This window comes from Ictalurus punctatus, chromosome 11 (assembly GCF_001660625.3).
Source record: "Ictalurus punctatus breed USDA103 chromosome 11, Coco_2.0, whole genome shotgun sequence".
Taxonomy (NCBI): domain Eukaryota; kingdom Metazoa; phylum Chordata; class Actinopteri; order Siluriformes; family Ictaluridae; genus Ictalurus; species Ictalurus punctatus.
In genome coordinates, this window is record NC_030426.2 from 17,122,435 (window position 1) to 17,136,032 (window position 13,598).

Consider the following 13,598-nt stretch of genomic DNA (forward strand, 5'->3'; position numbering starts at 1 on the left):
TCTGCACACTTTTGAGCATAAATCCTGGAAAAAATTTCTTTAAGAGCCACAATCTGTCACCCCAGGGTGACATTTTATTGCTCAAAGGTTGCTCTCTGACAGCTCAGGAATTTAATGGTGATTGTCACTTGTACTTCATACAGGTATCAACTCTGTCGCAGAAAAAATAGGTGATAGGAGGCACTTCTGTAAGTCGCGCTAGATAAGTGCATCTGCCAAATGCTGAAAATGTAAATGAAATAAATTAAATAAATTCAGCAGATGGATGGATGGATGGATGGATGGATGGATGGATGGATAGATAGATAGGAATGGGAAAGAAATGTTTATTTCTATATTTATTTATTGAAAACTTTCATTAGTTGCAATTAAACATGAGAATCAGAATCTTGGCAAATCTGAGGAAAATGTTGGGGCTATTGAGATCTGCTGAAACTTATAAAGAGACATGTGTGACTCTACCAGGGTGTTTGCCACAAGAGAAAAATCTGACAGGTAGGGGTTTTCATTATAAAAATTGAATATGAATACATTATTCGGAATGAACAGATAAAGGATCCTATACACATACAAATACAAATATTATGAATAGAAGCCGCATTCTTTTAGAAAGCTTGCCAGAAAGGTTCACAAAGAATAGAGGTGTGCATTGGGACTGGGAGGTCTAATAAGCCTATTAACTCAAAACACCTGCAAAGGTGGCTTTAATCTCTCAGTAAATTTATTTTGTATTTCATTTGGAAATTAAGGTTCCAGAGTCTGGAGGAAGAGTGGAGAGGCACAGAATCCAAGTTGCTTGAAGTCCAGTGTGAAGTTTCCACAGTCAGTGATGATTTGGGGGGCCATGTCATCCGCTGGTTTCGGTCCATTGTGTTTTCTCAAGTCAAGAGTCAATGCAACATTTACCAGGAGATTTTAGAGCATTTCATGCTTCTATCTGGTGACAAGCTTTATGGAGATGCTGATTTCCTTTTCCAGCAGCACTTGACACCTGCCCACAGTGTCAAAACTACTAGTAACTGGTTTGCTGACCATGGTATTACTGTGCTTGATTGGCCAGCAAACTCACCTGACCTGAACCCCATAGAGAATCTATGAGAGACACCAGACCCAACCAGACGAGCTGAAGGCCGCTATCAAAGCAACCTGGGCTTCCAGAACACCTCAGCAGTGCCACAGGCTGTTTGCGTCCATGCCACGCCACAGTGATGTAGTAATTCATGCAAAAGGAGCCCTGATCAAGTATTGAGTGCATAAATTAACATACTTTTCAGAGGGTGGGAATTGAACCACCCAACCCTGGATGTGCAAGACAAGCATGCTAACCATTAAGCCACCATACTTTGAACATTTAAATCTGAATACAGCTACAGATACAGATATTTTGCGCACTAAACAAATAGAAATACAGGAATTGTCATTGTATTACACCCTTAAACAACAGTCACAACAATAATATAATGCTCAAAGTGCTTTACAAGAGAGGAATAATGCATGAAATGCATTGACATATGACATGTCAAGAATGACATGAATGAATAATATCAACAAATGACATGAAAGAATAATAATGAAACAGTGATAAATTTGTACAACACTGATGTTTGTTCAAAAAATTATAAGAAAATAAACAATTAGCGATAAACAAGATATTTCACAAAAATAATTAAAAGATAAGGATAAACATACAGTACGCAACTGAAAGACTATTAATAAAACCCTACAGCAAACAAGTGTTTTACTGCTTCTTAAATGTGAGAGCTGAAGGTGACTGAACAAGTCCACATCCTGAGAGAATAGAAACTACAAGCAGCTTCACCAACTTTCTTTGTAATAGGAAACCTCAAGAAAGTTAGCAGCCATATGGAATTTTTTTTTTTTTTTTTTTTTTTTTTAAACAAATGTAGTCTTTTTGGCACTCTGCTACATAAAGAGGTGCTACGTCATTAAATAAATATTTAAAACTTTCAAAATCTATTCTAAGTGCTGCAGGTAGCATATGAACTCTTTACACATGGCCTCAATTCTAGTTAACAAAAAAGTGAAAGCAATTAATATGTAGTGTATACATTTGTCACTTGGCTCACTTGAGACGAAAGGTTATGATGGTTAAGACTGAGGGTTACATACACACAAGCATTTTCATGTGAAGGAACATGTAATTTCTATAGGACGTACTATTCAAACCCATGTCACTGAAAACGTTCTGGCTGTGTGCATGAGAATGAGAAAGTCTCAGGCCCCAGCTGCAGTTTTATCTGTCTCGAGTTTGGAGAACACTGTGACCTCTTCCTGTTTCACTGATTGAGGGATTATTTCTTTCACACTACGGACTTTTTCACTAACTGTGTGGAAGTAACAGCTAGCAGTGAGTAGGTGTGATGAAATGATAAAACACTTACTGGAATGTGTTATTACATACTCCAGTTCATGTCCAACCTTGAAAAAAAATGGCTTTCAAAGTCACTAAGCATGTGCATGTAAGATACGACTTATAAGTCATACACTGAGATAACAAGGGTTTATTCTGATGGAGGATGTCTCATATGTTTACAAGTACTCTATACACTGCTAGTCAAAGGTTTTTGAACACGTGGAGTTTTCAACACCAAAGATGTTTTCTTATGTTTATTATAATATAGTTAATGGCAGGGTGGTGTGATGCATTGCCACCTGAAAGTTGATTATCTTCATACCTTCCAAAGTGTTTTATTCCTCTTGTATGAGAGAGCAATTTGCCAACGATTACAGTTTTTTATTTATTAAAGAACGACAGTCATACCTTTTTAGTCATTTGTGGTTAGGTTTAATGTCGTGGAACATTTGCAAAACAAGTTAGTCCCTGTTATCACTTACTTTACGGCAGCTATAAACAGTCATTCCCTCAACATCATCTGATTTTTCTCTTGCAAAAAATCAGATAATGTTGATGCTTGAAATGAATAAGACAGAAAAAAACATAACGTGTCATGTTACGAAGAAATCGAAAAGACTGCATCCTGAAGAGGTTCCTGTGGTGAAAAACTTAAAGGAAAAGCTTTAATAACAGCATAACAGCATGCCACATCATGTTTTAATCATTACTTTATATGTATGTGTATATATATATATATATATATATATATATATATATATATATATATATATATATATATTCTATTGTCAGAGGATCCTCATCATATGGGGAACACGTTACTGCACATTCTGTTATAGGACTTGGAAATGATTTTATTGGGATCATCTCATACAGTGTGACGAGTAATAACGTTAGAAGGCAGCTGTAATCGCACCATCTAAGCCAGCTTTGTAGATACTGAGATTCATTTGCTAAATCCTTATACATGTTCATGTGGTGTGGCTACCAGTTCTTTTTCGGTGCAGATAGTAAGGTATCATGAAGGCCTTTTCTACCTGGTGTACTGTGATCTTTTGTTTCCTTGGAAAGACTCCCATCATTAAGGAAGACACAACAATTTCATTTTTTTAATTTTTGTTGCTGTTGTTGTTTTTTTTAAAGGCCACAGCATAATTGTATTCTCAAAAAAAAAAAAAAAAAAATTGGTTGCAGATATGCACAAACTACTTATCAACTCACTGCTATTATGGGAACATAATTGTCTGTCTGGTGAGAACAAAGGAAGCAAACACAAGAACACATTCACCTTTCTCGTTTCATGTCTTTTCTCTTCCTGCATACCATCGTATTCAAAATACATCGTGTTTTTTCATCTTCCTCCAGCGGGGTCAGACCCCTGTCAGAAGAATTACCTGCTGATCTGTTTCTCTGTTAGCATGTTTATTTTTCTTATCTTATCTCATCTTGTGTCTTCAGAAGATGATGAAGTTCACTTTGAAATATATTTGAACTTGCTTCAAAAAAACAACAACATCCCGCTGCACAGAATTTATTCACAAGACATCAGGCAAGCGTCAACACAAGGAACGTAATTCTACATCTAAATGCAAAGAGCTCGAAACCAACATCAGAACGCATCAATCGACTCCATGTCTCCAGACCACGTTAAGCGTTTGCTTCTTCCACTGTGTACCAATTTCAAAAGCCATGGCCTTAGGCGCGGATTGTCTGCGTTTTTCGATCCTGATGAATATTTACATGCTTAAACACTCAAATTAAAATTCATTAGCATAATCTTATGTCTAGATCTAGATGTGGAGTTGTTTGATTAGTCGCTTAAGGACATGGGTTTTTGTGCTCGGGTTGTGCACCTTCCACCTTTTCTCTTTCTGTCTTTTCATGCCTGTGTCTGCAAAATTACAGGCCTGCAATATAATAAATTCCATTTCTTTTTGTGTTCACAATGGACTTTATATAAAACTTGAAGTAGTGCATGCCATTTGGGTCAAAAATAAAAGCATTTTGACCTGCTCTTGGGTCTTTGACCTAATCCATCAGTGACTGACTTTTAGACAGAAGAAATAACAAAACAGCACGTTTATACACATGTATATATATATATATATATATATATATATATATATATATATATATATATATATATATATATATATACATATATATAGATGATGTCTGTTTTATAGGTTCACATTTATTGATTGGCCTAATATTGGACTAAAACTGAACTCATAACAGTGTACAGTTTATATGGGTGAGTTCTGAAGGTTTAATTAGTGTCTGGAAAACTGTCCTAGTGTAGTAACTAGTTATGTGAATTACTAGTCCTAATTTGATTCTAATCCACGTTTTAAGAAATATAAGCGCAAGACACCAAGAATTATCACATTGTCGGTATGAAGCTATTCTGTATCCTCTTCACAATTGCTCGAGGTCAATTTCAAGCTGCAGAGGAAGTGGTATGGAGGTGTGCCGCTCACAACGCAGCGCATGTACAACAGGATATCCGACCCTCGAGACGTTAGCCTTATGCTGAGAGATGATAAAAAAAGGAAAAAAAAAATGACCCAGGAGACTCACACAACAGACTTGGTTTTATCATTTCATCTATTTTGATGCGTGTTGAACTTGTACAATGATAATAAGGTATTCATATTTTTATTGTTTGTGTATGTGTGTGTGATCTTTAAAGTCTATTCAGAGCAAGTCATCTCTTAAAATACATTACACTAATGTTACTAGCACATGGTGCTAAAAGCCATGGAGTGTTTACACTATGTTTCCTATTGCTTACTCACCCTTGACGTGCCTTCCTGTAACTGTCCTACTTCACAGGCTGTAAACGTTTGTTATAGAAGAAGAAGTATTAATTGCTGTTTGATTGATGGCTGGAGAGAAGGCTTAATGCTGTGATGAGGGTAAATAGTTTTCATGTGGGTTTAAGGGTGTCGTTTTGATCAGCTCTCTGAGAGTGCGAGAGGGCAACGGGGAGACTGAAGAGGCACCACTCATAGGGAAAATTAGAAAATTGCCAGTAAGCAAAGTTGCAAATAAGCTGTCACACAGTACAAATGAGATTACCTTTTTGCCGTGCCCTGGAACCTGAATGCAGGGGGATACAGAGCCAGCTCTGGCAAAACAAGCACGATTGCCTGATTTATCTCCCTTCTTTATCTTCAAGTGGTGTTCTCACTGCTGTTTCTCCACGCAGGATGTGCAAAGCAGTTGCCAAAGTGCTTGGAGTCAGAGTTAATCAGGTGTCAACAACATCTAATGTGAGGCAGCACCTTGCTTTAAGCCAAATCTGCATCTTAATAGCCCTCATTTGTTGTTATCATGTGATTCAGACCCATTTTCTCCAAGTGTGGGGGTTGTTTAAACTAACTGGCGAATGTAGTCTATAACATTGTTGGACTCATGGAAATCGTTTTTTTGGCACCATAGTTGTGTAATTGTCATGTCAGTAGTAATGGTACAGTTGCTTGCGTAAGTATTCACCTCCTTGAACTTTTCCACATTTTAGAGTGTTTTTTAGAGGAAATTGGGATTATACGTCATGAATCTACACAAAATAGCCCATAATAGTGAAGTGAAAAGAAAATAAGTATTCATCCCTGTTGCTGTGAAAACCATAAATTAGCAACCAAATGCTATCAAAAGTCACATAAGTAGTTGAATGGGGATCATCTGTGCACAATTAAATCGCCATGTGATCTCAATTCAAATACACCTGTTCCTGGAAGGCCCCGAAGTTTCAACAAGCAGCATCATAAAGACCAAGTACCTCGGTTCAACTCTCACCAAAGATGGCAAGTATGTGAAAGAAATCAAAACCAGAACATCCTCCACAGCACAGTGGAGGAAAAGGGGTGCAATGGCTGCCAGCATAAAAAAAAAAATCCTGGCTGGACAATGCCAAAGTCCAGCTGCCCTGCTACAAGCTGCCAATGACATGGAACAGTTAAGAGCCTTCACTGCCACTTGAAGCCTGGCACGATGACAGTCAAGGGATTGATGATAATAATTAGTATATAAGAAATATAAAAGTCCTATCACTTATAACTGTTAACATTAGCAGCTAACATTATTTCATGAATTAATGCGGTGTGTTTTTTTCTGTTATTTAACCAGACTTTATGCATCTTCAATTTTAAATCTACTTTATTTAAAAAGTGTACCTACTAGTGGTGTAACACAATGATACTATCTGTATCTGTGTCTGCATTTCTTAAGTACTCCAAATATCCAGTACATATATCTGCATTCTGATTTAAGCCTGAAATGGGGCGTGCACATAAAATAAATATGAACCCTACCACTATACCCACCGAAACAACTGGAAATAAACTGGGTGGTAGAAATAGCAGCACTGTCTGCATGGTGTGTGAATTCTGGCTCTGACAGTTCCTCAACAGCTACATCCCTCAAGTTCATAACTGGTCTCAACTAGATATGTTTTTTAATCTCACTCATGCAGTTAGAATTTTTGCTTGTGTTAGGATATTTTCTAATGAATTTAGTTGGCTCTATTTCCCCAAACAGAAACAAACTAGTAGAATAATTTAAACCACCACGGCGACCCTGACCAGGCAGGTACTAAGGATGTCGCACCTTTGTGTTAATGAACACTGGGTTTTTTTTGTCCCATAAGCTTCATATCTGACACTCACTTGCATACGTATGAAAGTAAAAACTTCTGTCACTCATGTGACGTTTTTGTTGCGTCCCATGGGATCCCTGTCCAGATGCACACCTTTAGGCTACATCTACATTAATCCAGATAGATCAGAAAACTGTATTTTTGTTTTAAAAGGCTCTCCATATAGACTGTCATTTTCAAACGTTTTCCAAAAATTGCTTGTCCATGCTAAAACAGCTGCAAATGCTCACATTTCTATACTGCCCATTTGTTAAAAACTTAAGAAGCTTTGGCCTGCGTCATTTCCCTGAGGTGTTTATTTAAATATGCAGTCTGAAGGTTGTGAACAGTGACAATCGTTAACAAAGCTATCAAACTGGATAGAAGGCACAACAACTGCAGTACAACATCATCCATTATCTTGTTTCTTTTGCATTGAGTGGGTCACATGACTGCGTCATATGACTAAAAATACATCATGGTATTTGAATATCTCCATTTTCTCAGTCCACACTACAATACAAAAACTTTGATTTCAAATTTATCCACTGGGAAGAGCGTCTTTGAAAAGCTCGGTTTTTGCTGGACAAAATATGGCGTCTCAGGGTGGATGAAAAGCCAAAATGTAGAGAAAAAGACGCGTTTTAAAATCTATCCGGATAAATCTAGACGTAGCCTTATTCTCGACCAGAAGCCCTGTGAGTCTTACTGGCAAGGTTTCAAAAAAACAAAAACAAAAAACAAGCAAATAAACAAACAAAAACAAATAGTGTGCCTCCTATCTGTATTTGTATTTTTTACATGTGTAAACTTTTTTAAATGGTCTAATTCCAATTGGGCTAAGTGCTGTATAGAAATGATTAAAACGTGTCCTTGTGTGTAAGAGCAAAAGTTTCCTTCGTAAGTGATTAAGGGCTCAATAATGAACAGAGAGCGAAGAGGCCTAAACCTGTTTGGATCATCTTATCTCGCCCTCGAAAGTTTTCTTATGTTTGTGTTCTTTATTTTACATTTTTGTAAGGTCTGTTTTTCTCAGTTATGCTCACTGGGAATGAGTGATATGATGTGGAGGAAATCTTTTCTCATATATCTAGATATGGAGTGCAGTTAAAGTGCAGTTAAGATCTTTGCATTGAGAACAGAAACATGCAAAGAATATGCAAATAGCAGAGTGTGGCTGAGCACTATCTGAACAGAGCAATCCTCATCTCAAAGATCGCTGGCTGGAAAAAAAAAACCAAGAGATGAATGACATGGGTGGATGGAAAGAGACTGTTTGATAGATCAGTCTCAGTACAGTTGGAATCAAATTAATTTGTAACAAATATCTAGAATCATTCAAATGACTTTATGGGTCATGACATCTAATAAAGAACTCTTACCTCAAAATAAACGCTTTCTTTAATCTCAATGGGGGTTTTTCACTTCCATTAAGTACTTAAATATTTTTTAAAAAGCACTTTAAAAAATACCTATTAACTGAGTGATCTGTATAATGTTTAATCAGTTCATATTATCTTAAATAAATTTGTAATTGAAAAAAATCACAGATCATTTGTAGCTACATATGTTCTCTTCTCTTTCTTCTTCTGGTGGTTTAAACAGGAGCTGGATTCAACACACTGTATTACTGGTAAAAAAAAATTATAAAGGGTTGCCAGATTGTGGCTAACAAATCGTTCAATTCTATGTTAAATTGCTCTGGAAACAACCTTTTCGTAGTAGAACTAATTAGTTTACATGTAATTTAGCATCAGGGTTTAAACCAAAACTGGAAATATTAAAATCAATGCAACAACTCTAATTTCTTCTCACTACCACTTTGTCTGTAGATATGCATTTGGTTTACATCAAACCTAACTTTTCATTAATAATTCATTTAAATGAAGTCACTCATGATGGATCTAGAGTTTAGTCAGGAACAATGCATCTTGGATGGGATGTTGATCTATCACAGGGAACCATGCACACACACATTCACAGGCTCATACACATTCATACAGTCAATTTCACCTAGCAGTATTTTTGGGAGGTGGGAGGAAACCAGAGAACCTGGAGAAAACTGACAATGAGAGAGGTAGGATATAGTATGAAACTCCACACAGACAGTCACTGGAGCTCAGGATCGAACCAGGGACCCTGGAGCTGTGAGGCGGCAATGCTATGCACAGCAAAAAATTTAATGGACAAAATGGAGTACAATTTTGTAAAGACTATGACTGGAAACTGGAAATGGCATCCCCTGGTTTTCCATCTCACACTCTGGTGTTTGCTCACCCCTACTTATACCATGAAGTTCTTTTAAAATAGATGCACTGGCATTTTTCCTGCATGACAGCATCTAGAGCACCACTCCTTTATAACTGTGCACTTTAATGTGTGTGTGTGTTTGCACAATCACACTGACATGCTTATGAGGAACTTATTATTGCAGCATGGTTATTACAGACCACACACTGCCTTACATGGGCAACTTCTCTGGGGCTGGAATTTGCTCCTCTGACGTCACTGCCTGTTCCTCTCCCAGATTTGGGAGAAAAAAAAGTTGTTTCACTTTAAGTGGGATCTGAAACCCAGATTTCATAGAAAGCGAGGTAAGAGAAACATTGCGAAATGAACCGAAGCCTTTCCTCCCTCCCTATCTGTAATTTATCATTTTATGTTTGATCCTCTTGAGAATGTCACTTTGTTTCTTTCTCTGCATGAATCGTTCAACTTGAGCCGAATCGGAACCGTCGTGTTGCTGTGCGTTAAAAAGGTGAACGGGAAGGATTAAAGATGGAGGGCGTGGGCTTTGCACGGGATAGGAGGGCATTCTTTTTTAGCTCTTGCCTTAAAACTCCACCGTTTTACCCATTTCAACAGGGAAGTGTTGCTTTTGTGTGTGTGATATCACTCGATACAGCGCTAGTGTTGAAGCCGGAGACGCCTCGCCGTCCCTATGGAGTCTTACTGTTAAAAAGTAGCAAAAATGCGGAAGTAGAACAGCAGTGCAGATTGTATGGACGCATCTGGTTCATAGCAATGCGCCTTTCGTGCCTCGGTGTCCCCACTGTGATTGATTTCTTTAAGCGTTTTGGGGACCTTTTGTGAAATTGCGAATTTGAATCTTTAGTCATTGCGCGCGAGGAAGTTTGTTTGTTTGCTTGCGTTGTAGCCGTCTCATTGTAAATTCTGTCCTAACAGATTAGTGATGCTTATCGTGCACCTCCTAAGTGATAAATTAGCCTGTAGGGTAGATATACTCTCAGCTGGACCTACAAATGAACATTATGAATTATGATGGAGCAGTTCAGCTGCTCCAAAACATCAGCTAAATGCTAATGTTATTAGCTAACACCGAATGAACGTCCAACTTCACTATAGTTGCCACTAAAGGATTGTGCTGTGTTTCCAAGCTTGCTGTTTTGTCCATATCTTACCATTGTTTTCATATTTTTAATGTTCATGTTGCATAGAGAATCTCAAGTATCCAGTTTCATTGAATGCTCTGGCGTTTACCTGTAGTACCTACTTTGGTGATAAAAGTCCTTTATTTACAACCCCAGTCACACAGTTATGTGTCCTGTCTGTACAATCGTTGTATAGATACTGCTGTGTTGTTTCAAGGAAAAAAATCCACTCTGAATTACTTGCATATTAATTTTAATAATTAATAGCTTATTTTTAATGGCATGCATGATTTATTTCTCAGTAGCCCTTGCTGAACAAACAAACAAATGATAGAAACTGTTACAGAAATTTTAATGGTTTCCACTACAAATCCCATTATAACCATTACCAAATGGTTTCCATTATGTAGTAGGACGTATTAAGGAAGTAGATCCTTAATGGTATCCAGTAGACATAACATGCCACCAATAGAAGGTAACAAATTACCAGTAGAGACCCACAGGCACCATTTACAGTTTGCATTAAAATGAATACTATTCTCATGAAACCATTACAAATTCTATGAGGTGTTCTATTGTGGGGTTTTTTTTCCTCATCACCAGGGGCCTTTTCAGGTTTTAACTTTGTTCGCTGGCATGTTGGTCTATTTTCACTTTGGTTAATGCTATCCTATATTACATTACCCACAATGCCACTCAGCCCTTGCTTCATCTGTGCTGTACCTAAAGAGAATGATGCAGCAGGGCTTTAGTCCAATAGTCTGTGCAGCTCTCTCACCTCCACATCCTTACACTCTGGTCTGCTTCAACTTTCATGCTAATATCACTGTCAGCATAGGGAGTAAGGGTGTGGCATGCAGTGCAGGGGGGGCCCCCTGTGTGTGTCTGTAGCCAACATTTCAAAGAATCTTACTACTAGAAAACCACTGCCTGTAAACACCTAAAACATGGGGTTATACCCTCTCGATTTGAATGCACAGATAAAACATCTGTTGCCTGATGAAATGTTTTTGACTACCTCAGAAATGCCAGTTCCCTCCCTTGCTCTTGTGGAGTTGGTCAGAATTATAGTACCACCATCAGAAACACTGTGCTTGTAAGCTCTTCTGATGTGTTGAGTTCATCTCGGAAAGATCATATTTACGAGTCGAACGCACAGGAACACCACCACAAGGTCTTAATTACTAGTGGGAAACTCAGAGATTCCGAGTTTGGGGCGTCTCAGAAAGAAAACATGGTGGAATCAATGGATGCTTGATTGGTAAATTTGTTGAAATGGAATGTTTACTCATCTCAGAAGCTGATTTCAGTTATGATGTGTTTGGTGTATGCAGCAAGTTATTGAAATAACTTTTACAATAGCTTTTTACAATTATGATATAATATGTGGCAATAAAGTTTACAGTCGTTTCATAAATTGATTGAAAAAATAAAAAAAACACAGCTAATGTGCATTCTCTGTTGTTAATTTTCTAGAAGTAGTTAATTTCTAAAAAAATTTTTGTAGCTAATTAAGAGAAGGTACACCTGGTGTCATAATTATGACTTCTCAACTTGTAAATACGAACTTCCCAGGAGGACTTGAATGCATAATTAGATCACTAACTAGCCAAGCTGAGTCTCCATGTTATATAGCTGAATTGCGTTCTGGAACTCTGAATCCAACGTTTACTGTGTCCTCTGGAAAATTTTGAGTGAGAAATTAAGCTCTTTTGTTTTTCAGAGCTAACAGCAAAATACCTTGTATATATATTTTTTTCTTTTTTAAAACCCCATTGTAACTGTATTGACAATATCCTGCTGTGGCGTCACGTAAGCATGAATGTCTCACAGGATCAGCAAAAATATAGCACCAACCAACAACTAAAACCTGGCACCAGAATTGCTAAGCACATCACAAATATTTCAGTATAAAGATGTTTTATGGTGGAGTTGGGTTTCTTGTGAGATTGTTTGCAAGGTTTTGCTGCACGAGGACACAGGAAGCTGATGGTTGAGATCATATGAGTCACACTAACCCACTGACATTTTATTCACATACTTAATTTGAATTGTCTTTGCTGTTGCGGTTACCATTTATGCTGATATGTTGCATGTTTTGATCAGGCTTTTATAATATTGCAAAGGTAGATCAACTTTCTGATTGTTTCTGTAGATATATTTCTATGGTTCTCATGCCTTCTTTGGATTCGTAGATTAAGAGTAAGATGGGAGGGTATTCTTCATAATTGATTGACCGCACCATTATAATCTTCCCACGTTAGAACTATCGTGTGTCATGTGACCAGGAAGGTGATTCTTATCTATGATTCGTTAAGGCAGGAATTAATGCACTTTAATTGCCAGTTTGCATATTTGAACATTTTTAGCATTTTCTGTACATACTAGAAGTTACATGCAGCCACTGTTCCTCATATTGTCAGAAAAGTAAGCCTTTTTCTCCAGGCAAGAGCAAACATTTCTGTCACATCTTGGCAAGCGCTTCTAGACCTTGTTCTTCTCTAAAGTAACTAATGTGCTGAAATATTAATCTGTCCCCATACAGTAAAGAAATTCTGGCGTTCACTTTGATATAAATCTCAAATCGATAACATCAAGGCCCCTGCAGAGCTCAGTCATAAAACCGAATCTCTCCGTCATTCGCCACCAAACGTTTGAACTTTTTTACCGTTGTGAACGTTGACTGTGTTTAAAACCTTCAGTAATAAACGTCGTGTCTGACAGGCTCTCCGATGCTCAAGTTAAAAGTTACGTCTTGCCTTTGAGGCTGCTTGTCTTTGTTGCCTGCTGAAAATCCCTTTGCGATTTTAATACAGTCTTTTCTCAAATAGCAGCAATGTGCTCGATCATTGTACACTGACAGAATAAGCAGAAGTGCTTATTCTGTGCAAAAGTGCACATTTGTTTGCTGGGAGAGACGGAGATTTAATTTTTGTATTTTATTTACTTATTTATTTTATTTTTTTTACTAAAGGCTCAGTCATATCTTGAATGAATGACGTGTGAATGTGCTGCGGTCGTTAAAATGTGCTGAGTGGCACGAGGAAATAAAAATAAATAAATAAATAAAAAAGAAGGAAGAAATCTTAATGTAGTTTCCAGATATATTTACATTAGTCAATATACACGTTAATTGACAGTGGGCCTCATTTATCAAGCTGGATATGAACGAATTTATTCGTAAATTGTTCGT

The 13,598-nt window shown here is 37.4% G+C and overlaps 1 protein-coding gene across 9 annotated transcripts in view; it reads left to right on the forward strand.

Moving 5' to 3' along the window:
- Nucleotides 1-13,598, forward strand: part of lpp (LIM domain containing preferred translocation partner in lipoma) — a 239,637-nt gene that overhangs the window by 14,169 nt on the left and 211,870 nt on the right. For 4 of the 9 annotated variants that reach the window (XM_047158490.2, XM_017479521.3, XM_053683519.1 and 1 more), the window contains exon 1: nt 9,464-9,607. The exons of 4 other annotated variants lie outside the window; for them this stretch is intronic. The gene's annotated coding sequence lies outside the window, so the exon portion shown is untranslated. Of the gene's footprint in view, nt 1-9,463; nt 9,608-9,688; nt 9,772-13,598 lie in introns of those variants that run through there. One more of the 9 variants, XM_017479523.3, reaches the window with a different exon arrangement.